The sequence below is a fragment of the Epinephelus lanceolatus genome, chromosome 4 (genome assembly GCF_041903045.1).
Source record: "Epinephelus lanceolatus isolate andai-2023 chromosome 4, ASM4190304v1, whole genome shotgun sequence".
In the NCBI taxonomy this organism is placed as follows: domain Eukaryota; kingdom Metazoa; phylum Chordata; class Actinopteri; order Perciformes; family Serranidae; genus Epinephelus; species Epinephelus lanceolatus.
The window spans coordinates 19400007-19422561 of NC_135737.1; the positions used below are offsets into that span (position 1 = coordinate 19400007).

Genomic DNA, 22555 nt, shown 5'->3' on the forward strand with positions numbered 1-22555 from the left:
TAATATAAAATACAGGCATATAGAAGGACATGTGGTGATGACAAATCTGGGTAGCCCAAATTGTCCTAAAAAAAAAAACAAAAAACCTAGATATAGCATGTGGATGTAGCCTTTATAATGACTGTGATATGAGCTTAAAAGTAAAGGCAGGAAAAATACCCCAAAAGGCCTAGGGCCCATAGGGTTAAACAGTGATATTAAAAGGAAGGCGAGAAATTATTTTCAGCCCCAAAACTACAATATTTGTATTTGTATCAATAAAGATCAACATTTTTCCCAATTTCTATTTCATTTTTTTCATGAAGGGGTTCTTGTTTAATTTATATGATTTAATTAATCACAATTAAAAATTAACCCTTAGATACCAGTTTTGATCATATGCCACTAACTGCTTTTTTGAGAAATACACTACAATTCAATATTCTAAAAGCAAAATTGACTTTAATTATTATTAGTATCATGAGTTGACCCAAGTAGAAGAAGAAGAAGAAGAAATGATTTTGCACTTGTCCTGTGCATTTGACCCTAACTATATAAGAGCAGTGGTGCTATGGCAGACCTTCTGCGCTGTCATCAGCACAAATTATGTCCCCAAGTGATAAAATCCACCATGCCCCCTTATTTTTTTTACAACTTGAGTACTGGCTACACTACTGTGATTTTACTGCTATGATGAATACAATGTCAACAAACCCTGAGCTATGAACAACTTAAACTACAGCTGAAACTAGGGCTGACCTTCGAATCCATTTATGGACAATCAAAGCTTCGGAGCTTAGAATGAATTTAATTCGAAGCATACGACGATGGGGCGGGGGGGGGGGGTTTAAAAAAAAAATCACGGCGAAAACATAGTTTCTTCCAACAGTCGAATTAAGATAAAAAATATTCACAAACGAATAAACACTAATGGTCGGTGATAAGTATTGTTTAACTTTTGATTGAACACTAAATTAAAACCAATCAAGCAAAATATGTGTTAAATTATGTCAGTTGAATTGTAGGGTCATAGAGTGGAGTGGAGATGCAGACAACACTTTGCTGATTGAATTACTCTGTCTCTGTATCACCTAGAGTGTTTCTAACACTTTCACAAGAAACTTCAGGGAGTTTTCTTTCTGGCAAGACCTCATACATGCATGTAGTCAGAGCGGTTCAGAGGCTACAGTCATTTGAATTTGGGTATGTCATTTTAGGTGTTTTCGCCATAAAATAGGGGTGGAGTGCAATGGAATTTCCTCAAATTTGGCAAAACATACACTTGGAATCATTGATGAACTTAAAAGTTTTTGGTGTCAAAGGTCAAGGTCACTGTGACCTCGTCCATCTCATTCTTGTGAATTTGATATCTCATGAAATGATTTGAGGGAATTTCCTTAAATTTGCCAAACACGTCCCCTTGGACTCCAGATGACCTGATATGCATTAGGTAGTCCAAGATCAAAGATCAATTTCTGTGACCTCACAAAACATGTCTTTGGTCATAACCCAAGAATTCATATGCTGATTATAACAAAATTTCACAAAAATGTCAAATTAAATAAAATGATGAAGTAATCACATTTTATATCCAAAAGGTCAAAGGTCAGCTTCACTGTGACATAATAATATTCTACAAAAACACTTTGACCATTATTCAAGATCATAACTTAAAAAAATATCCTGTTTTGGGTTAGAGTAAGTACGAAATTTCGTAAATATTTCACAGCTTAAGTCCATCACAGACAGATGTAAGTTAAAAAGCACTGACTGTGGGGCGTCGGTAGCGTAGTGGATAGTGCCGGCACCCAATGTACAGAGGCATTGCCTCGCTGCAGTGGCCACGGGTTCGAATCTGGTTCGCAGCCCTTTGCTGCATGTCAGTCCCCACTCTCTCTCTGTCTCCCCATTTCACACTCTGAGCTGTCATTAAAGGCAAAAGAACCACAAAAATAATCTTTACAAAAAAGAAAAAAAAAAGCATTGACTCCATGTTAAAACAGCACTGACTTTTGGGCTCAAACATGACACCAACAGTGGTCTCCTGGCTGCAGGTCTGTGTCAATTTGACCCATCCAACACTGCTCCCACCTGCCCTAGACAGACTTTCTTGATCTTTATACTATGTCTGAGCTTTGCTTTGAGCATGAAATACTGACACAAATGGGATTATACTGGAGTTAGCTGAAAGACCGGTGTGGCTCACAAAGATGTCAAAAACGTGGCTTCAGTGTCTGGATCACACACCGAGGGGCGTGTAAAAGTGTTGGTATTCGACAACCTAATGGGAACGGGCTGTGATGACACTGGTGAGCAAAGTTTCATTTGTTGTTATTGTTGGACTGTATAATCTTTAAATTCACAGTGCACAGCCCTCTCTCAGAAGGCTGCAGTGAGCTCCACAGAAGACATTCGTTGTTTGAACACCATGGAGGGTATGGTGACCTGCTGTATTTAAACCAGCATCTTTCTTAGAAGCTTGACATTGAGTTTTTATCATTTTGTAAAAATTTGATTTCCTATTGACAGATGAATTACAAAATGACATTTGAACTGACTTATATCAGTACCTTAAAAACTTGTGTGTTTACTTAGAAAACAGATATGGCTGATAACAGCTCATTGATTGGTGGTGAGTCTGCACAGCGGCAGATCAATGACCGGGTCATTATTGTGCAGCTCCTAGTGATGATTTTATTTTGCATCAACCTTTTGCTCATTGCAACCTTTTTTAAAAAGGAGTTCTTCTACACAACTACACGTTACATCTTATATGCTGTCACACTACTGTCTGATAGCTTTGTATTATTAATGTCTGATGTCCTTCTTATCTTGACCTTTTTTGAAATTACCATGCATGTTTGGTTATGCATCATCATCACTGTTCTAGTATTTATGTATATGATACTCACACCAGTTACTCTGACAGCAATGACCCTGGAGCGCTATGTGGCCATATGCATGCCCCTGCGCCATGGAGAGTTGTGCTCCACACGCAGTGCTATAAACTGTATCCTCATCATTCACAGCCTCAGCTCTGTACCCTGTATTGTTGTCTTCTCCAACTTCTTTGCATCAGCTTCTCTAAGCTTTTATGAACAACATAGTGTATGCTCTGTGGAGATATTCATGTTGTTCAGATGGCATGATCATATTAGGTCAGCTTTAAGCCAGTTGTACTTCTTGATTATGTGTATTACTATTGTATTCTCCTATGCTAAAATAATGAAAGTGGCCAAAACTGCATCAGGAGAGAATAAAAAGTCAACATGGAAAGGGCTCAGAACAGTAATTCTTCATGCTTTCCAGCTGCTGCTCTGTCTCATCCAGCTGTGGTGTCCATTCATAGAAGCTGCTGTACTTCAGATTAATTTCAGGTTATTTATTAATGTCAGGTATTTTAACTACATAATGTTTAGTCTCGTTCCACGATGTCTCAGTCCTCTCATTTATGGCCTCAGGGATGAAAAGTTTTTTCTTGAACTGAAAAAGTATGCTTTCTTTGGCTTGTATAAGAAATGATACTGAGAATGGCCTTAATTCAGTTTCTACTTCCTTAAGATTTAAAATGTTTTGTTAATATTAGGCTACACTCAGTACTCGAGTTGAGGGGGGATGAGGGGGGATGGCATCCCCCTTGAAATTAAAATGGTCAAAATCATCCCCCTTCTAAAACTGCCATCCCCCCTTTCCATCCCCTGTGTCATTTTTTGAATGAATGTGGTATTACTGCTATTTCAACATTTAGTTTTACCTTTGGTTTTACGCATATCGAGTAAAATACTGTGGGCGAGGCCACGCATGCAAAGATATTTTTATATAGTATCTCAGCGAGCTACGCCGTGGATGTTATGCCTGTGCCCTATAGAGGGCGACCGAACGATGCATAGTGCGTCCAAATTCACACTTGTTCTTCTCTATGGATTTTCTCCGCAACCACGCGTCATAGCGAGAAGCCATATCACGTGAAACAGCAGAACCGCAGCTTTCTGACAAGACCAAGCACTTGTCGGTTGTCCAATGTTTTCACAGCGAAAAAAATGATAAAGTTACACTAAAATGATTTCATACAGCTTTGCACACACATTACTCTTGGATGGATTACTCACGAATGCAGGGTCGCACAGTATGGCCACGCATAACACATGAAAGCGCAGGACCAGAGCTTTCCAATGATACCACACACATCTTTGTGCTGTCATCCCATCACGCTAAAAATACAGATCAATTGACTACAAAATAAAAACCTGACAAATTTCTTTACAATCCATTATACAGATCTTGTTATCAGTCACTTCATATAGTGAGGAATAATATTATTACTATTTTTCTGTTATCTTAGATGTACATATTGCATGTTTCCTTCAAATAAAACACATTTTTGACTTCAATGGAATTTCTTGCAATAATGAAAAAATACTGGCACAAACCACATGTTTTGGACAACTGCCAGATTCCAGAGAGTCTTCCCTCTTCATATATGGCAGAATATGTCAACTCCCAACTTGCTATGCTGAGATACATGTAAAAATGTGAGGATTTAGTAACACAGATTTTTTTTTTTCATTGATATAAAAATTAATATAAAATACAGGCACATAGAAGGACATGTGGTGATGGCAAATCTGGGTAGCCCAGATTGTCCTGAAAAACAAAACAAGATATAGCATGTGGATGTAGCCTTTATAATGACTGTGATATGAGCTCAAAAGTAAAGGCAGGAAAAATACCCCAAAAAGGCCTAGGGCCCATAGGGTTAAACAGTGATATTAAAAGGAAGGCGAGAAATTATTTTCAGCCCCAAAACTATTTTATCTTCAGTGTTGTTGTTTTTTAAATCCACACTTGAATGTTGGGCATTTTCAAGAAAATATGTAGTTTTCTTAAAAATCAACTGGAAGAGTAATGTCATGTGCTTGCATAAGATTTCTGCTCAGTCATTCTAATAAAACCATATTGAGCTTGTTTTCTTCACATTCACAGAGGATAACTATGGCCAGCAAGCAAGGGCAAGAAATACTGAGAACAAAAAGCATGACTATGAAAATCTCTGGAAACTTTTATGAGATAGGGGAGAGTGGGGTAGGCAGCCATAGAATTGGTCCTATGTATTTTGTATTATTTGTATTTTTAATATATTTTTATATGTTAAGTTTCAATTTGCACTCCATGCCCTGAAGTTGGGAATTTGAACCTACAATATTTGTATTTGTATCAATAAAGATCAACATTTTTCCCAATTTCTATTTCATTTTTTTCATGAAGGGGTTCTTGTTTAATTTATATGATTTAATTAATCACAATTAAAAATTAACCCTTAGATACCAGTTTTGATCATATGCCACTAACTGCTTTTTTGAGAAATACACTACAATTCAATATTCTAAAAGCAAAATTGACTTTAATTATTATTAGTATCATCGGTTGACCCAAGTAGAAGAAGAAGAAATGATTTTGCACTTGTCCTGTGCATTTGACCCTAACTATGTAAGAGCAGTGTGCTATGGCAGACCCTCTGCGCTGTCATCAGCACAAATTATGTCCCCATGTGATAAAATCCACCATGCCCCCTTAATTTTTTTACAACTTGAGTACTGGCTACACTACTGTGATTTTACTTACTTACTTTAGTTAAAAAAGAAAATTATGGTGAAAACGTAGTTTCTTTCAACACTCGAATTAAGATAAAAATATTCACAAATGAAAAAACACTAATGGTCGGTGATAAGTATTATTTAACTTTTGATTGAACACTAAATTAAAACCAATTAAGCAAAATATGTGTTAAATTATGTCAGTTGAATCGTAGGGTCATAGAGTGGAGAAGGTGCGGACAACACTTTGCTGATTGCATTATGCCAGGGCCACACCTCCTGCGGAACGACGCAAATAGCCTCAATGCGAAGCCAGTTTCCTTTCGGCGCACGTGTTAACTGATTGTGTCATCCACACCGGCTGGAACCGCCCAGAGGCCCAGACTCTGGCTCCATAGCCCCAAACCACTAAAGGGAGGGCAACTGATCACAGACTCAATTGCAAACACAAGGTTTGCAACTAGCTTTCCAGCAACAAGGAACTAAGTGAGTTAGCACCCAGTGTCTAACTCTGCAAGGATCCCGAGCGACCAGCTTCCTCGGATCAGAACCTTTGGAACAAAGGACACAACAAAGACTGCAGCTGAAACCACACCTTCCCAGCCTTCTTCTGCCAGCTAACAAAGCAGTACACCACCAAGAGACTCTTTCTCCCATCCACTCAAGGATCGGTAATGTAACAACTGGGCATAGCTTATCACAGCTCTACAGGCTAAGCAAGACTGTTTAACTTGTTGTATGTGATTTGATGCTGTTTACTGAGTTACTGTTGTGATAGATTGCAGTTAGGTCATTGATTAGTTGGCTTAGCTAAGTGTTTAGTTTGCTAATACTGTTCACAAACAGATTCTTGCACACAACTAAACAATCTCTGCACTAATCCAGACCGTTTGCAACACACGTCACATTGACATAGACTCATTAACAAATAGGCTTTCAACAGTGCTACACCCAAACAGGCATTTCAGAGTTCCCGCTTCTTTTCCTTTGTCTCTGTCCCGACCACACGGTCAGAGACAAACACCTCCCCCAAAACTGAAGCAGCCTTGATTCGGCCATTTTGGTAGTTTTCTGTTGTCAGCCATTTTGTTTTATAAGCTAAACGGCTCCTTGATCACCACACCCGCCTTTGTCTTTCTCTTCTTTCTCTCTCTCTCTCTCACACACACACACACACACACACACACACACAAATACACATACACACCAAGCTTGTATATACTTAGTTAGAATTTGTGTGTTTGGTTTGCTTTGCTAATTTGTGAATAAATATAATTCTTTGGAATCATGCCTGCTGTCTGTTTAATGTTGCACAAGAGTGAATGAATAGTCAACCTCTGCTGCGTCAAGAACTCCGAAATCCTTCAGGCGTTAATGTTAATTTTGGTTCTTGTCATTAATTTAATTATTAATCAAACTCTAAATTAATAGTTTAGCGTATTTTATTAGACTGATATCTTTAACTGGCTATCATTTTTCCCTTTACAGGAATGGTGCCCCACGAGGTGATTTAATGTTAATTAAGTCACATTATTTAACATGATTATTAATTATTAATAATAATGATTAATTATTTCCGATAGCCAATTAAACCCCAACATATTTGGTACCTCCGTGTGAAGCCTAGTGTGTTGACCCCAACATTTATGGTGCCGCCGAGCGGGGTAAATATATGTTGACCCAACACTAATTATGACAAAATTCCACAGAAATGTCAAATTAAATAAAATGATGAAGTAATCACATTTTATATCCAAAAGGTCAAAGGTCAGCTTCACTGTGACATAATAATGTTCTACAAAAACACTTTGACCATTAAAAAAAATATCCTGTTTTGGGCAGAGTAAGTACAAAATTTCGTAAATATTTCACAGCTTAAGTCCATCACAGACAGATGTAAGATAAAAAGCACTGACTGTGGGGCGTCGGTAGCGTAGTGGATAGTGCCGGCACCCCATGTACAGAGGCATTGCCTCGCTGCAGCAGCCGCAGGTTCGAATCCGGCTCGCAGCCCTTTGCTGCATGTCAGTCCCCACTCTCTCTCTGTCTCCCCATTTCACACTCTTCCCTGTCATTAAAGACAAAAAGCCCACAAAAATAATCTTTACAAAACAAAAAAAAAGCATTGACCATGTTACAACAGCACTGACTTTTGGGTTCAAATGCGACACCAACAGTGGTCTCCTGGCTGCAGGTCTGTGTCAATTTGACCCATCCAACACCGCACCCACCTGCCCTAGACAGACTTTCTTACTCTTTCTACTACGTCTTAGCTTTGCTTTGAGCATGAAATATTGACACAAATGGGATTATACTTGAGTGAGCTGAAAGACCGGTGTGGCCCACAAAGATGTCAAAAACGTGGCTTCAGTGTCTGGATCACACACCGAGGGGCGTGTAAAAGTGTTGGTATTTGACAACCTAATGAGAACGGACTGTGATGACACTGGTGAGCAGAGTTTCATCTGCTGTTATTTTTGGACGGTGTAATCTTTAAATTCACAGTGCACAGCCCTCTCTCAGAAGGCTGCAGTGAGCTCCACAGAAGACATTCATTGTTTGAACACCATGGAGGGTATGGTGACCTGCTGTATTTAAACCAGCATCTTTCTTAGAAGCTTGACATTGAGTTTTTTTCATTTTGTAAAAATTTGATTTCCTATTGACAGATGAATTACAAAATGACATTTGAACTGACTTATATCAGTACCTTAAAAACTTGTGTGTTTACTTAGAAAACAGATATGGCTGATAACAGCTCATTGATTGGTGGTGAGTCTATACTGCGGCAGATCAATTACCGGGTCATTATTGTGCAGCTCCTGGTGATGATTTTTCTTTGCATCAACCGTTTGCTCATTGCAACCTTTTTTAAAAAGGAGTTCTTCTACACAATGACACGTTACATCTTATATGCTGTCACACTACTGTCTGATAGCTTTGTATTATTAATGTCTAATGTCCTTGTTATTTTGACCTTTTTTTGAAATTACCATGCATGTTTGGTTATGCATCATCATCACTGTTCTGGTATTTATGTATATGATACTCACACCAGTTACTCTGACAGCAATGACCCTGGAGCGCTATGTGGCCATATGCATGCCCCTGCGCCATGGAGAGTTGTGCTCCACACGCAGTGCTATAAACTGTATCCTCATCATTCACAGCCTCAGCTCTGTACCCTGTATTGTTGCCTTCTCCAATTTCTTTGCATCAGCCTCTCTTAGCTTGTATGAACAACACAGTGTATGCTCTGTGGAGATATTCATGTTGTTCAGATGGCAGGATCATATGAGGTCAGCTTTAAGTCAGCTGTACTTCTTGATTATGTGTATTACTATTGTATTCTCCTATGTTAAAATAATGAAAGTGGCCAAAACTGCATCAGGAGAGAATAAAAAGTCAACACGGAAAGGGCTCAGAACAGTAATTCTTCATGCTTTCCAGCTGCTGCTCTGTCTCATCCAGCTGTGGTGTCCATTCATAGAAGCTGCTGTTCTTCAGATTAATTTCAGCTTATTTATCAATGTCAGGTACTTTACCTACATAATGTTTAGTCTCGCTCCACGACGTCTCAGTCCTCTCATTTATGGCCTCAGGGATGAAAAGTTTTTTCTTAAACTGAAAAAGTATGCTTTCTTTGGCTTGTATAACAAAAAAGTACTGAGAATGGCTTCAATCTAGTTTCTATGTACCTAAGATTTAAAATGTTTTGTGACTGTGATTTTACTGCTATGATGAATACAGTGTCAACAAACCATTAACCCTGAGGTATAAACTACAGCTTAAACTGAAAACCGTTTTTAAGTTCATGTATTTGCATATTTTACATGACTGGATTTAACAGGTCTTTGCCCCATAAATGCAGCTTATTATAGATCTGTGTAGCAAATAACCTTGTTATGAATTAATATGTTACACGTACTAAAAGGACAACTGTTTTACCAATAAATACTTACAGTTTATACACTGTGACCTTGGCCTATACTATATAAGTTGTGTTTTGCTTTTTAAAACCAATTCATGGTTTCTCAGTTCTCACCACTTATCTCGTCATCTGACTCATACCATGGTCAAGATTTCCAACAACATACACACAACACTATAAAAGACACCAGCTCTGTAACAATACTATTTGGCCTGTTTTTCTTCTAAATCATGTTTGGTACAAATATATTCTCCAATGTTCTGATAAGATCACAGCATTTTCCCACAAAAATACAGTGCAGTGCTTCATCAGTGGATTGATCTTAACACATAAGCCATGCCGGTTTCCATTCACTTGTAGTGCAAATTATAACTGCTTTTACAGAACATCTGCAAAAGAAAATTCAAATGAATGTGTGTTTTCATCCATTGTCTTTATATGAATATAAGAAGTTGAGCACATCAAGGCCATGGATAAGGTTTTGGCGGTATGACTGTATTATGGTATACCAGGGTATAGTTTGTCTGAAAGATATAAGAGTGCCCAGCCTTCTGTTTCCCCCAGGTTGCCCTCTAGCAGCGTTAACTGTGTTAGCTCTGATAGCACCATCAGCAGTTTTAGCACGGCTAGTGGTGCCAACATAGTTTACAATGCTGAAGGGGTTTTGTGGCTTTAATTAAAGTTGCTTACTCACTGGAGCTTCCTGGGGGAAGACTGCCATTACCAGTGGTGACCGCGAGCATAATGTTTTTTGTGTTGTCCAACCAGTCAGCTGTCTGTCCCATTCTTGTGAACGCTATATATCAAGAACACCTTGAGGGAACATCTTCATATTTGGAACAAATATCCACCTGGACTCAATGATAAACTGAATAGATTTTGGTGGTCAAAGGTCAAAGTCACAGTGACCTTACGTTCATCTCATTGTCATAAACATGTTATCTCAAGAGGGCCTTAATGGAATTTCCTCAAATTTGGCAAAACATACACTTGGATTCAATGATGAAATATTTTAGTGTCAAAGATCAAGGTCACTGTGACCTCGTGATTCTCGTGAATGTTATATCTCATGAAATGACTTGAGGGAATTTCCTTAAATTTGCCAAACACGTCCCCTTAGACTCAAGATGAACTGATTTGCATTTTGTAGTTCAAGCTCAAAGGTCAAGGCCACTGTGACATCAGAAAACATGTTTTTGGTCATAACTCAATCAATCAATCAATCAATCAAACAATCAATCAATCAGTCAATTTTATTTATAAAGCCCAATATCACAAATCACAATTTGCCTCACAGGGCTTTACAGCATACGACATCCCTATGTCCTTTGGACCCTCACAGCTGATCAGGAAAAACTCCCCAAAAAAACCCTTTAATGGGGAAAAAAAATGGTAGAAACCTCAGGAAGAGCAACTGAGGAGGGATCCCTCTTCCAGGACGGACAGGCGAGCAATAGATGTCGTACAGAACAGATCAACATAATAAATTAACAGTAAACCATATGACACAATGAGACAGAGAGAGAGAAAGAGAGAGAGAGACAGAGAGAGATGCAGGACGGTAATGACAGTAGCTTACAACAACATTAATGAAAGTAATAATATTTTAATTAATAATAATATATTAATATCTGATAGTATACATGTGTGACAATAATCATATGTGTATAATAACAGTAGAAGTATGACTAGTGATAACAGCAGCAGCAGGGGGCAACTGGCAGGACCACGGCAGCAGCACAACCACACACGTCACAGTATCCAGGCACCGCTACAATACGAGTTAACCTGAGAGACAGTGGAGCACAAAGGCTCTGGAGAAGAAGCTGAGTTAGTGACATCCAGAATGGCCGAGTTGCAAGATGCAGTAATAGGACACGAGAGAGAGAGAGAAGGAGAGAGAGAAGAAGCAAAGGTGCCTGGTGTATTATAGGGGGTCCTCTGGCAGACTAGGCCTAAGTCAGCCTAACTAGGGGCTGGTACAAGGCAAGCCTGAGCCAGCCCTAACTATAAGCTTTATCAAAGAGGAAAGTCTTAAGTCTAGTCTTAAATGTGGAGACGGTGTCTGCCTCCCGGACCGCAACAGGAAGATGATTCTACAGGAGAGGAGCCTGATAGCTGAAGGCTCTAGCTCCTGATCTACTTTTGGAGATTTTAGGGACCACGAGTAACCCTGCATTCTCCGAGCGCAGAGTTCTGGTGGGATAATATGGCACTATGAGCTCTCTAAGATATGACAGAGCTTGACCATTTAGAGCTTTAAAAGTTAACAGTAGGATTTTAAATTCAATTCTGGATTTTACAGGGAGCCAGTGCAGAGAAGCTAAAACAGGAGAAATATGATCTCGTTTATTAGTTCCTGTTAGTACACGTGCTGCTGCATTCTGAATTAGCTGGAGAATTTTTAAGGACTTACTAGAGCTACCTGATAATAGAGAGTTACAGTAATCCAGCCTTGAGGTAACAAAAGCGTGGACCAATTTTTCTGCATCTTTTTGGGTCAGGATAGGCCTAATTTTCGCAATATTATGCAGATGAAAAAATGCAGTCCGTGAGGTTTGTTTTAAATGAGAATTAAAAGACAAATCTTGATCAAGTGCTCCGAGGTTTCTTACGGTAGTGCTAGAGACCAGTTCAATGCCATCTAGAGAAACTATGTCATCAGATAAAGAGTCTCTGAGTTGTTTCGGGCCAAGAACAATAACTTCAGTTTTGTCTGAATTTAACATCAGGAAATTGGTGCTCATCCAGGTTTTTATCTCTTTAAGTCAATTATGAAGTTTAGTTAATTGATTACTTTCTTCTGGCTTCATAGATAAATACAACTGTGTATCATCCACATAACAATGGAAATTTACAGAGTGATGTCTAATGATGTTACCTAAAGGAAACATATATAGAGTAAATAGGATTGGTCTGAGCACAGAACCTTGCAGAACTACAAAACAAACTTTAGTACGTAAGGATGACTCATTATGAACCGGCACAAACTGAAAACGATCAGATAAATAAGATTTAAACCAGCTTAGTGCAGAACCTTTTAGGCCAATTAAGTGTTCCGGTCTCTGTGGCAGAATTTGATGGTCAATTGTGTCAAACACTGCACTAAGATCTAATAAAACAAGTACAGAGATGAGTCCTTTGTCTGAAGCAATCAGAAGGTCATTTGTAATTTTAACTAGTGCTGTCTCAGTGCTATGATGCACTCTAAATCCTGACTGAAATTCCTCAAATAAATTATTATCATGGAGAAAATCACACAGCTGGTCTGCGACTACTTTCTCAAGGATCTTTGAAAGAAAGGGAAGATTAGATATGGGTCTATAGTTGGCTAACACCTCTGGATCCAGGGTGGGCTTTTTTAGGAGAGGTTTAATTACAGCTACCTTAAAAGACTGTGGTACATAGCCTGTTATCATATCTAATGTATGAGTGTTAACTAAAGGTAAGACCTCCTTAAGTAGCCTGGTTGGGATGGGGTCTAAGGGACACATGATGATTTAGATGAAGAAATCACTGCGGTCAGTTCTTGAAGAGAAATTGGGAGAAGCAATCTAAATATATATTAGGTCTTACAGCTGTGTTTGAGGTTCAATAGGTACTATCTGAGGACAGGAGGTCATGAATTTTGCCTCTAATAGTCAGAATTTTGTCACTAAAAAAGCTCATAAAATCATTACTGCTAAGGGCTAAAGGAATACAAGGCTCAATAGAGCTTTGACTCTCAGTCAGCCTGGCTACAGTGCTGAAAAGAAACCTGGGGTTATTTTTGTTTTCTTCTATTAATGCTGAGTAATAGTTTGCTCTGGCATTGCGGAGGCCCCTCTTATACATTTTGAGACTGTCTGCCCAGATTAAACGAGATTCAAGAATTCATATGCTTATTATGACATATTTCACAGAAATGTTAAATTAAATAAAATGAGGAAGTGATCACAGTTTATATCCAAAAGGTCAAAGGTCAGCTTCACTGTAACATCATCGTGTTCTACTACAAAAACACTGGCCATTATTCAAGGTAAGCAGAACATCCTGTTTTGGGTTAGAGTAAGTACGAAATGTTGTGAATATGTCACGACATCAGTACATCACGGTCAGACGTAAGTTAAAAAAGCACTGACTCCATATTACAACAGCACTGACTTTTGGGCTCAAACGTGACACCAACAGTGGTCTCCTGGCTGCAGGTCTGTGTCAATTTGACCCATCCATCACCGGTCCCACCTGCCCTAGACAGACTTTCTTACTCTTTATAATATGTCTGTTGCTTTGAGCATAAAATATGGCAAAACACAAATGGGATTATACTGGAGTTAGCTGAAAGACTGGTGTGGCCCACAAAGATGTCAAAATGGTGCCTTCAGTGTCTGGATCACACACCGAGAGGCTTGTAAAAGTGTTGGTATTTGACAACCTAATGAGAATGGGCTGTGATGACACTGGTGAGCAAAGTTTCATTTGCTGTTATTTTTGGACGGTGTAATCTTTAAATTCACAGTGCACAGCCCTCTCTCAGAAGGCTGCAGTGAGCTCCACAGAAGACATTCGTTGTTTGAACACCATGGAGGGTATGGTGACCTGCTGTATTTAAATCAGCATCTTTCTTAGAAGCTTGACATTGAATTTTTATCATTTTGTAAAAGTTTAATTTTCTATTGACACTATTGGATCACAAAATGACATTTGAACTGACTTATGTCAGTACCTTAAAAACTTGTGTGTTTACTTAGAAAACAAATGTGGCCCTCTATCTGGAGATGATCGGTGAAGATGATTAACATGTAAGTTGATATCTCTGTGTCCTATCCTTGCTCTGTGTGCATTGATGTGTTTATGCTGAGTGGATGAACATAAGATGTGACATGACGTGGTTTAAAGGTTGCATGACAGCCTGTGTTACAGACTGCCAAGATAAATGTGCATGTCCTCTTCTTTTTAACTTGTTATTATTTGATCTTTTAATTTTGAATGTTGTTTGTACATCTGTAATGCACTGTTTGTTCTAATGCTGAAAAAGCAATAAAAAGATAAATCATACAAAGAAAACAGATATGGCCTATAACAGCTCATCGATTGGTGGTGAGTCTTTACAGCTGCAGTACAGTTACCGGGTCGTTATTGTGCAGCTCCTGGTGATGATTTTTCTTTGCATCAACCTTTTGCTCATCGTGACCTTTTTTAAAAAGGAGTTCTTCTACACAACTACACGTTACATTTTATATGCTGTCACACTACTGTCTGATAGCTTTATATTATTAATGTCTGATGTCCTTCTTATCTTGACCTTTTTTGAAATTACCATGCATGTTTGGTTATGCATCATCATCACTGTTCTGGTATTAATGTATATAATACTCACACCAGTTACTCTGACAGCAATGACCCTGGAGCGCTATGTGGCCATATGCATGCCCCTGCGCCATGGAGAGTTGTGCTCCACACGCAGTGCTATAAACTATATCCTCATCATTCACGGCCTCAGCTCTGTACCCTGTATTGTTGTCTTCTCCAACTTCTTTGCATCAGCTTCTCTAAGCTTTTATGAACAACACAGTGTATGCTCTGTGGAGATATTTATGTTGTTCAGATGGCAGGATCATATTAGGTCAGCTTTAAGTCAGCTGTACTTCTTGATTATGTGTATTACTATTGTATTCTCCTATGCTAAAATAATGAAAGTGGCCAAAACTGCATCAGGAGAGAATAGAAAGTCAACATGGAAAGGGCTCAGAACAGTAATTCTTCATGCTTTCCAGCTGCTGCTCTGTCTCATCCAGCTGTGGTGTCCATTCATAGAAGCTGCTGTACTTCAGATTAATTTCAGCTTATTTATCAGTGTCAGGTACTTTAACTACATAATGTTTAGTCTCGCTCCACGATGTCTCAGTCCTCTCATTTATGGCCTCAGGGATGAAAAGTTTTTTCTTGAACTGAAAAAGTATGCTTTCTTTGGCTTGTATAAGAAATGATACTAAGAATGGCCTTAATTCAGTTTCTACTTACTTAAGATTTAAAATGTCGTTAATATTAGGCTACACTCAGTACTCGAGTTGAGGGGGGATGAGGGGGGATGGCATCCGCCTTGAAATTAAAATGGTCAAAATCATCCCCCTTCTAAAACTGCCATCCCCCCTTTCCATCCCCTGTGTCATTTTTTTGAATGAATGTGGTATTACTGCTATTTCAACATTTAGTTTTACCTTTGGTTTTACTCATATTGAGTAAAATACTGTGGGCGAGGCCACGCATGCAAAGATATTTTTATATAATATCTCAGCGAGCTGCGCCGTGGATGTTATGCCTGTGCCCCATAGAGGGCGACCGAACGATGCATAGTGCGTCCAAATTCACACTTGTTCTTCTCTATGGATTTTCTCCCCAACCATGTGTCATAACGAGAAGCCATATCACGTGAAACAGCAAAACCGCAGCTTTCTGACAAGACCAAGCACTTGTCAGTTGTCCAATGTTTTCACAGCGAAAAAAATGATAAAGTTACACTAAAATGATTTCATACAGCTTTGCACACACATTACTCTTGGATGGATTACTCATGAATGCAGGGTCGCACAGTATGGCCACGCATAACACATGAAAGCGCAGGACCAGAGCTTTCCAATGATACCACACACATCTTTGTGCTGTCATCCCATCACGCTAAAAATACAGATCAATTGACTACAAAATAAAAACCTGACAAATTTCTTTACAATCCATTATACAGATCTTGTTATCAGTCACTTCATATAGTGAGGAATAATATTATTACTATTTTTCTGTTATCTTAGATGTAAATATTGCATGTTTCCTTCAAATAAAACACATTTTTGACTTCAATGGAATTTCTTGCAATAATGAAAAAATACTGGCACAAACCACATGTTTTGGACAACTGCCAGATTCCAGAGAGTCTCCCCTCTTCATATATGGCAGAATATGTCAACTCCCAACTTGCTATGCTGAGATACATGTAAAAATGTGAGAATTTAGTAACACAGGTTTCATTTTATTTTTTTTTTTATTGATATAAAAATTAATATAAAATACAGGCACATAGAAGGACATGTGGTGATGACAAATCTGGGTAGCCCAGATTGTCCTGAACAAAAAAACAAAAAAACAAGATATAGCATGTGGATGTAGCCTTTATAATGACTGTGATATGAGCTTAAAAGTAAAGGCAGGAAAAATACCCCAAAAGGCCTAGGGCCCATAGGGTTAAACAGTGATATTAAAAGGAAGGCGAGAAATTATTTTCAGCCCCAAAACTACAATATTTGTATTTGTATCAATAAAGATCAACATTTTTCCCAATTTCTATTTCATTTTTTTCATGAAGGGGTTCTTGTTTAATTTATATGATTTAATTAATCACAATTAAAAATTAACCCTTAGATACCAGTTTTGATCATATGCCCCTAACTGCTTTTTTGAGAAATACACTACAATTCAATATTCTAAAAGCATAATTGAAGATGCGGACAACACTTTGCTGATTGCAGTACTCTGTCTCTGTATCACCTAGAGTGTTTCTAACACTTTCACAAGAAACTTCAGGGAGTTTTCTTTCTGGCAAGACCTCATGCATGCATGTAGTCAGAGCGGTTCAGAGGCTACAGTCATTTGAATTTGGGTATGTCATTTTAGGCGTTTTCGCCACAAAATAGGGGTGGAGTTTGGGTTGGGAATCTCTCTGTGATAGACGATTCGATACGTATCTAGATAAACGGGTTACAATAGGATTCAAAAACAATATATTTTTAATACAGAATGATTCGATATGATTCGATACAGTGTAGGAACGATACGATTTGATACGATTCTACGGTTAACATTTGTTGATGTAGACATTAATCATACATTATAAAATAAAGAAGCCAGTTCTATAAAAGTGACATTCTTACAGTATTTTCAAATTTGTAAAAGACCACATCCCCAAGCATTGTTGCTGTATGGCACTGGCAAAAATAAAATAAAAAGACAAACAACAACAAAATCCCATGTTAAATGTATTTATTTTTAGACATGGACCAAAAAAAGACTTGCTGAATGAACATCATTTTGTTGGATGGGATCAATATAAAAATGAGAATAAGTTTTAAACTTTAAGTGAAGTGAACTTTAAGTAAAATTTAAGTGTTTTAAACCTACTTGTTGTGTTGTTTTTATTGTATTGTCTGTGTTTTTGTATGTATCTTATATGGACTTGAGTCTGGAATAAAGTTTATCATAACGCTCTACAATATAAACATAAAGCAGAATAAAATAATAACATGCAATGTAGGGGCAGAATCTGACATTTCCTGTTAATAGTTGATATCATGGACTGTGATGACTAGCAGCTTATTTCTATTTCTCTGTTTGCTACACTCTGTCATTTATAAAAAGATAAATCACTTTTCTATAATACATCAATGATATTTCAATGGAATAAATTACCTATTGACTTATTCATACTTCAAAAACAGCATCAATAAGTGATTAACATAGGGGGGATCAAAATAAAATAAATAAATAAAATAAGAATCAACCAGCCACCCTCCTCCCCTGACGAGTAAAGAACAGTCCCAAAAGTGTGGTGAGGTTTGTGGAAATGTGAACGGCTCGTTTCTCCTCTGACACGTCACATACCTGTGTGCTGCCAGGGCTTGGCTGTTCAGGTGTTTCTGGGCAGTCATGACACCGATGAAGACTTCTTGGACCTGGAGCCGGGCTTCTCGGTCGCCGCCGCAGAGCACTATGGCTGCCGTATTTGACAGGAATACGTATTTCTGTCTGTGTCTGTGACCCCCCGTTCAACCCAAAACCGACAGGATTCGCCTTTAGTTTCTGCTGCGGCTTGGCTGCTTCCTGGTTTATCCAACCAGCATTGGCTTCTGTTCCTCATCTCCAGCGGTCAAGCTGGCGCTGATGTTTACATCCATTATCGCTGTCAGTAATGCCTGCTACAGTCCGGAGCATGCCGCCAGCTCTCGCGTTGTTTTAGAGATGCAAACTGTTAAAGCCAGTCAACCGATTGCTAGTCTCCCGATACCCGAATCCATGACTCTACAATTGATTCATCTAAGGATTCATGGCTGATTCGTATCAATTGAGGAGGCTGCTACCGATGCAGCCGTATCTCTCGCTTGTCAAACCGGATATCCGGTCTTATCGGTTAATCATTCCCAACTCTAGGTGGAGTGCATTGGAATTTCCTCAAATTTGGCAAAACATCCACTTGGATTCAATGATGAACTTAAAAGTTTTTGGTGTCAAAGGTCAAGGTCACTGTGACCTCGCCCATCTCATTCTTGTGAATTTGATATCTCATGAAATGGCTTGAGGGAATTTCCTTAAATTTGCCAAACACGTCCCCTTGGACTCCAGATGACCTGATATGCATTACGTAGTCCAAGCTCAAAGATCAATTTCTGTGACCTCACAAAACATGTCTTTGGTCTTAACCCAAGAATTCACATGCTGATTATGACAAAATTTCACAGAAATGTCAAATTAAATAAAATGATGAAGTAATCACATTTTATATCCAAAAGGTCAAAGGTCAGCTTCACTGTGACATAATAATGTTCTACAAAAACACTTTGACCATTATTCAAGATCATAACTTAAAAAAATACCCTGTTTTGGGTTAGAGTAAGTACGAAATTTCATAAATATTTCACAGCTTAAGTCCATCACGGACAGATGTAAGTTAAAAAGCACTGACTCTGGGGCGTCGGTAGCGTAGTGGATAGTGCCGGCACCCCATGTACAGAGGCACTGTTTTGCTGCAGCGGCCGCAGGCTCAAATCTGGCTAGCAGCCCTTTGCTGCATGTCAGTCCCCACTCTCTCTCTGTCTCCCCATTTCACACTCTGTCCTGTCATTAAAGGCAAAAAGCCCACAAAAATAATCTTTACAAAAAAGAAAAAGCATTGACTCCATGTTAAAACAGCACTGACTTTTGGGCTCAAATATAACACCAACAGTGGTCTCCTGGCTGCAGGTCTGTGTCAGTTTGACCCATCCAACACCGCTCCCACCTGCCCTAGACAGACTTTCTTGATCTTTATACTTTGTCTTAGCTTTGCTTTGAGCATGAAATATTGACACAAATGGGATTATACTGGAGTTAGCTGAAAGACCGGTGTGGCCCACAAAGATGTCAAAAACGTGGCTTCAGTGTCTGGATCACACACCGAGGGGCGTGTAAAAGTGTTGATATTTGACAACCTAATGAGAACGGGCTGTGATGACACTGGTGAGCAAAGTTTCATTTGCTGTTATTTTTGGACGGTGTAATCTTTAAATTCACACTGCACAGCCCTCTCTCAGAAGGCTGCAGTGAGCTCCACAGAAGACATTTGCTGTTTGAACACCATGGAGGGTATGGTAAACTGCTGTATTTAAACTAGCATCTTTCTTAGAAGCTTGACATTGAGTTTTTATCATTTTGTAAAAATTTGATTTCCTATTGACAGATGAATTACAAAATGACATTTGAACTGACTTATGTCAGTACCTTAAAAACTTGTGTGTTTACTTAGAAAACAGATATGGCTGATAACAGCTCATTGATTGGTAGTGAGTCTACGCAGCGGCAGATCAATTACCAGGTCATTATTGTGCAGCTCCTGGTAATGATTTTTCTTTGCATCAACCTTTTGCTCATTGCAACTTTTTTTAAAAAGGAGTTCTTCTACACAACGACACGTTACATCTTATATGCTGTCACACTACTGTCTGATAGCTTTGTATTATTAATGTCTGATGTCCTTCTTATCTTGTCCTTTTTTCGAATTACCATGCATGTTTGGTTATGCATCATCATCACTGTTCTGGTATTTATGTATATGATACTCACACCAGTTACTCTGACAGCAATGACCCTGGAGCGCTATGTGGCCATATGCATGCCCCTGCGCCATGGAGAGTTGTGCTCCACACGCAGTGCTATAAACTGTATCCTCATCATTCACGGCCTCAGCTCTGTACCCTGTATTGTTGTCTTCTCCAACTTCTTTGCATCAGCTTCTCTAAGCTTTTATGAACAACACAGTGTATGCTCTGTGGAGATATTCATTTTGTTCAGATGGCAGGATCATATTAGGTCAGCTTTAAGTCAGCTGTACTTCTTGATTATGTGTATTACTATTGTATTCTCCTATGCTAAAATAATGAAAGTGGCCAAAACTGCATCAGGAGAGAATAAAAAGTCAACATGGAAAGGGCTCAGAACAGTAATTCTTCATGCTTTCCAGCTGCTGCTCTGTCTCATCCGTCTGTGGTGTCCATTCATAGAAGCTGCTGTACTTCAGATTAATTTCAGCTTATTTATCAGTGTCAGGTACTTTAACTACATAATGTTTAGTCTCGCTCCACGATGTCTCAGTCCTCTCATTTATGGCCTCAGGGATGAAAAGTTTTTTCTTGAACTGAAAAAGTATGCTTTCTTTGGCTTGTATAAGAAACGATACTGAGAATGGCCTTAATTCAGTTTCTACGTACTTAAGATTTAAAATGTTTTGTTAAAGTTACAATGTGTAATTCATGTGGTTGTTTATTAGCAAATATCAACTATTGCTTTCATAAATATATATTTACTAAAGTGTAATGCAATTCACATACAAATGGAAGCTTTCACATAGGCTTAGAATGATTTCTCTATATATACACAGGCAGGGCGCAGTATGTTGTAGGCTGCCTTCTTGCGTCGCAATATTTGAATACAGTGGCCGAAAGAGATAAACGCGCTTCGCCTTTCGCATTTATCTAGAACTTGCCGTCACTGGAGACAGAGAAGGTGAAGCTCAATCCGGGGCGCCTCTGCGTGAACCTGCTTTGTACTTTTATGATTCTGTCGCAGTTTAAATGGAGGACCACATATATGTTTTGCCCCATAAGAGGGAAACCAGGCCACCAAATAAAAGAAAAAGATCAGATAAGCGAGGACGGGACAAAACGTGAGTGAATATCAGCGTTGCTTATTCCTGGTGGAAAAAAATCCTGTGGAAGAACACTCTGGAGATGCATATATTATAATCGTACCAACCTATATGTGCCGCACTGTGCTGTGACTATCACATAAAACGTGTTATTTTAGCATTACTGTGCTAATGTTTGCTCGTGTTACCAAAACAATTAGAGATACAACGCTCCTAACATAACATTATATCTCACAGATAACCTATATCTCACTGGTAAGCTATAACATATTGTAGCGTCCGCCAGGACATGTGGAAAGGATGACGCAGTTATTCAGCAAACCACCGTTTATTATTCAATCCCAAACATGCCATTAACTCACAGAACATTGACATTATAACAGATCATTTACTGCAGGGTCACTACAATATCGTAACATGGTTTAGATTCCTAAATAAATATTCACCTCATCGCTAGATAGGCCTACTCCTGAAAAACTTGAAAAACTCGTGGATGATGCCATCTCTGTCTGCGCAAGGCTTTCTGTCCTACGAGGCCACGGTCACTTACCCGACGGGAGGGGTGAGCGAGTGAGCGCGAGTGAGCCCTGCAATCTAGAATTTGACCACTGATGTCACTGTTACTCACCATTTTTACACACTGAGGCTTTAATATTAGGCTACACTCAGTACTCGAGTTGAGGGGGGATGAGGGGGGATGGCACCCCCCTTGAAATATAAACAGTCAAAATCATCCCCCTTCTAAAACTGCCATCCCCCCTTTCCATCCCTTGTGTAATTTTTTGAATGAATGTGGTATTACTGCTATGAAACAGCAGAACCGCAGCTTTCTGACAAGACCAAGCACTTGTCGGTTGTCCAATGTTTTCACAGCGAAAAAAATGATAAAGTTACACTAAAATGATGTATCACAAAGGTTTCATACAGCTTTGCACACACATTACTCTTGGATGGATTACTCACGAATGCAGGGTCGCACAGTATGGCCACGCATAACACATGAAAGCGCAGGACCAGAGCTTTCCAATGATACCACACACATCTTTGTGCTGTCATCCCATCACGCCAAAAGTACAGATCAATTGACTACAAAATAAAAACCTGACAAATTTCTTTACAATCCAT

At 38.9% G+C, this 22555-nt stretch overlaps 4 pseudogenes; all 4 read left to right on the top strand.

The window, feature by feature from the left end:
- Positions 1-2583: 2583 nt before the first annotated feature.
- On the top strand, positions 2584-3501 carry LOC144462845 (odorant receptor 131-2 pseudogene; annotated as a pseudogene).
- A 4816-nt stretch (positions 3502-8317) lies between these two features.
- On the top strand, positions 8318-9260 carry LOC144462681 (odorant receptor 131-2 pseudogene; annotated as a pseudogene).
- Positions 9261-14555: 5295 nt separating this feature from the next.
- Positions 14556-15473, top strand: LOC144462846 (odorant receptor 131-2 pseudogene; annotated as a pseudogene).
- A 4568-nt stretch (positions 15474-20041) lies between these two features.
- Positions 20042-20965, top strand: LOC144462847 (odorant receptor 131-2 pseudogene; annotated as a pseudogene).
- Positions 20966-22555: the final 1590 nt, after the last annotated feature.